The 4,007-nt window shown below is 40.2% G+C and overlaps 1 long non-coding RNA gene across 2 annotated transcripts; it reads right to left on the bottom strand.

Annotated features, from left to right (window-relative positions):
• Positions 1 to 2,442: 2,442 nt before the first annotated feature.
• LOC131679140 (uncharacterized) lies at positions 2,443 to 3,777 on the bottom strand. 2 transcript variants are annotated; one of them, XR_009303805.1, is made up of 4 exons: positions 3,724 to 3,777; positions 3,358 to 3,649; positions 3,050 to 3,290; positions 2,443 to 2,991 (listed from the first exon to the last, which is right to left on the bottom strand). It is a non-coding gene; the product is annotated as an uncharacterized LOC131679140 (long non-coding RNA). The 2 variants fall into 2 exon arrangements; XR_009303804.1 differs by having other exon boundaries at positions 2,443 to 3,290.
• Between the last annotated feature and the right edge of the window lie 230 nt (positions 3,778 to 4,007).

The raw sequence follows: 4,007 nt of genomic DNA, 5'->3' as shown, positions 1-4,007 counted from the left end.
TCAAATGATTAGCTTGCACGTGCGCATTACAGTGGCCATGCCTGACCTTTTGCCAATGTTGCAAGTTTGATTTTCGTCGTAACTCAAATTAAGGGGAAGCTTGAAAGCTGAATGTGCTGTTCGTCCGCCATCGAGCAGCGTTGCTGCAATTCCTGAAGATGCCACAGCCAATGCAATTTCATTTTGCGCTCGAATTTAGGCGAGTATCAAATTCATGAGAAATGTTTTGCCTGTGCCGCCTGGTGCATCAAGAAATATGAGTCCACCGTTTTCGCTTGTTACGCGCTCCATTACCGTATTGTACGCGAGCCGTTGATCATCAGTTAAAAGCCCTTTTTGATTTTCAACGAATGCTCGTAACTGTTGAACGTCGTATTGTCTTTCGCGCAACACATCTCTGTCTTGAATATCGTTTCTGCCACGTATCGGTACTGGTAAACCAAGTTGGAAGAGTAGTTTATTGTTGATGGAAATGCATTTGTCTTCAAGTAGTATGAGTGCTTGATTGAAAATGTCATCTGTATATTGTGCGTCGGGATAGATTCGGCGTGCTTCGTAAAGTATATCTTCGCTGAGGCTTTCTCTGTGTGTTTCCCAAAGAGTGTTCGGATCAGAAGGCGCGCAAGTTGTCAAAATAATTGCAAAAAATACACGTATTTGTTCCGGGCGACATGAAACGGATGCATCGGTTAAAGTATTATCCCAATGTTGGTCATCTTCCAGCGAACCAAGTCGCAAACATGCCACTCTGAACGTTTCGCACACTTCACCATTGACAGTTTTGATCGTTTGGAACGATGTTGGTCCCCGGACTTCATGCAGCAGCATTTGCAAGTAAAAACATTCAGCGTTGTTTGGATGAACCAACGACACGACCTGACACTTAATGCAATATTGTTAAGAAAAAGAGTTCGAGCCATTAACCGACAGTTACCAGCACATTGAACTGCCCCTCGATGCCATCAGAACAATAATTTCTTCAGCAACACTTTTTGTTTGGTTGTTAGTTGCGGCATAGCAACCATGTAATGTTTACTGAAACATAAACAGAATTAAATTTTAATTCATTTAAAAGAAAAAAAAATTCTATTTAATTCGCGATTGAAAAACAACCATTTCTTGCAAAATTTCCAGTTGATCTGAACAAAAATAGTTTATCAGCATATTTCTTTCGATAGTAACTTATTTTGGCTGTTGTGATTGATTTATTGTTCCTACTGATGCTACTGGCGGATTATGTTCAGTTTGCTGTTCGGCGTTCGCATACTTCCCCAAAGCAGTCGGAAATAGGTCCGAGGCTTCCGGGTGCCAGTGATTAAACTGAAGTTGCTAGAACAGCAAGCCGGTATCGGGAACGGTAAACCGAAAACTTGTACGTTCAATTGTTTTATCGCCTAACGATAACGGAATACATATTACGAAAATGCAGCACATGCACCACTGCAAAACTTGTACGCAGGCTATAACGATATAATACTGATCCATGGACAAACTGGCGCAGAGATAACTTTTACAATGGATACAAACTTGGATGGATACTAGGATCAACGTTGGATGGAATTCCAAGAGCGAATTATGTCATTGGTGAAAGTATCGAGAAGACGTTATGTATGATCTGCTGTCGAGAAAAAGAATAATAGGAGAGTTTCTGATATTCGTGAAATTAAAAATCAAATTGTAAACTGACTTAAATTTTTATTAATTCAGCAAATGGCACTATCGAGTGCTAATTATAGGTCACTGGGAGGAACGGTCGCTGCGATGGCAATGAATATACCCAGTAGAAGTCACACGATACTTATCATCAATTTGACCTCTCGGACAAAGCTGAACAAAACAGCAAATTTCACGACCTTAAAATGTCAAGCCACAGGAGAATGTTTCAAGAAAAAATCAATCATGGCTAGTGCTGAGAAATGTTATTTCGGCGGGGGGTTCCTTCGGCGAACCTTTTGGTTATGTGCCATTCGGAGCCTCAAAATTAACTGTTAAATGATTCGTTTTTGTTCGAAATTAAGCCAAGTAGTCAATCGAGTTTCAAATCAGGCAGAGATTCGTGGTTTGAATACTTATCCACGAACTACGGTTGGAACTGTAGCCCGCTATGATATGATGGCAAATAAGAAAACCAATTGTTGCGTTTTAATAACAGAGTAATGTTGCCGGTACCCGCATAGCAGTTCTAGATGCATTTTCATCAGTTTTGGGTTAATTTCAGGGGTAGTTCTCATTTTTATTCTACTATCAAATAACCCACTGAAAATTATTGATCTATTTAAAAAAATGTACAAAAACACTAACTCATGTCAGCTCCATATGAAAAGTGCCCGCATACCAGTTCCATATGCATTTCGGATGAAAGGAACACAATATTTACCTGTTATTTTTGTAGTGATTTTATTTCGACTTTATCGTTCAACAAATTCTTCGCTGAAGGACACATGCTGCACCATGGCCCTGGAATGTGCGGCACCAGAATAGCTGAGCCAAGCCATCGGACCTCCGTTGATCACGTAGCTACACAACTGGAATTTCGCCACACTAACCTTGAAGAAGTATATGGTTTGGGAGATACAATCCAATGCAGCAGGATCTGACGGCATTCCGATGTCGTTCATTAAAAATCTATGTCCGTTCATCATACCCACTCTGGCTCATCTTTACAATTCAATTATCGACGCCAACACGTTTCCTTCAATCCTGAAAAATGCCATCGTAACACCTATTCCTAAAGTTTCCAGTCCTCTGCAACCGAAAGACTTTCGACCTATTAGTGTGCTACCGGCTATCTCCAAAATCCTTGAAAAAATCTTGCTACACCAAACTGTCGAACATCTTGAGCACTACTACTCACACTACTATGCAAATGCTGACTGACTTCTCGACTTAGCGCGTGATTTAAAAATAATGATCAAAGGCACCGGATATAAGTATCTGCTTGAAATGCTGCAGAATTTCTTGGGCATCATATAGAGTGACTATTTTGTTAATCTGCAAAAATTTGTATTATAATCAGACTATTATATATCGATGATCCATCAAAAGTCACCCCTACAAAACTACGTTCCGGTTCCTATCTCGAAAAATCGCACTCAATCATAAATTCGCAATCACGAATTACATTGCAGCTTAGTACCTCTGAGGTCAATGTAACGATGTTCCAATCACTTGTTCAACTTCGTTGACAAGCATTTTCCAGCATCAATACTTTCAGCTTTTTCAAAGTCTGTTCGATCTGAAGGATAGCTGTTGAGGGTTATCCTGCCCCAGCGGGCGTTCTTTGGCATTTCCTAGAATCACAGATTGGCGGAATTACACATTTTTTCAATACCTCAACTTGTGCTGCTCTGTACTTACCCTTCGCGTAGTCATTTTTTTTTATTCTGAGAAATTCTAGCCATCCACACTGAACCACGATATCTGTAACAGATAGTTCACCGCAGTCGTGCATCCGATTAGTACAGCAATCTTCCGTGGAAGCTTGTGTTCACGGTTATAATTCCAGGCTTTATTATATAGTTGCGGGTTTTCGAATCAATTCGTCAACTGACTCTTGAAATGCATTCGAATGTCGATCAAATTTGGACCACATTTGTCGGACTATCTGGATACGCCAAACATTTCCTCTCCAGTTTGTGGGAGATGAAGTCTATGTATATGAACCAAATCGGAAAGAGAAAACATTTTAGTTTAATTTTATTACATTCAATTCACGGTGCATACGCCATTGGCATTTGTCCTCTTATTACATTCTTTTGGATGAGTTCTGAGCATACATCCATGATTCAAACGTAATGACGAGCGGAATCCAATACATTCAACATTTGATATCGTTGTAATCGTTTATCTGAGTTTCGAAGCCATCGTTCGCTCTCTTTGCTCCCTGCGAGTGTGTATGCGTTTGGAAAAAGGAATTAGGGCGAGCGAAAAAAATAATACAATATGGATGCGCGAGACTTGGTTCGGATCACAGTTTACATATACTTATATATGCCGTGGATCGGCCG

The sequence above is a fragment of the Topomyia yanbarensis genome, chromosome 2, assembly GCF_030247195.1.
Source record: "Topomyia yanbarensis strain Yona2022 chromosome 2, ASM3024719v1, whole genome shotgun sequence".
NCBI lineage: Eukaryota > Metazoa > Arthropoda > Insecta > Diptera > Culicidae > Topomyia > Topomyia yanbarensis.
Note: the sequence above shows the minus strand (reverse complement) of the source record. Positions and strands in the feature narration are given on the sequence as shown.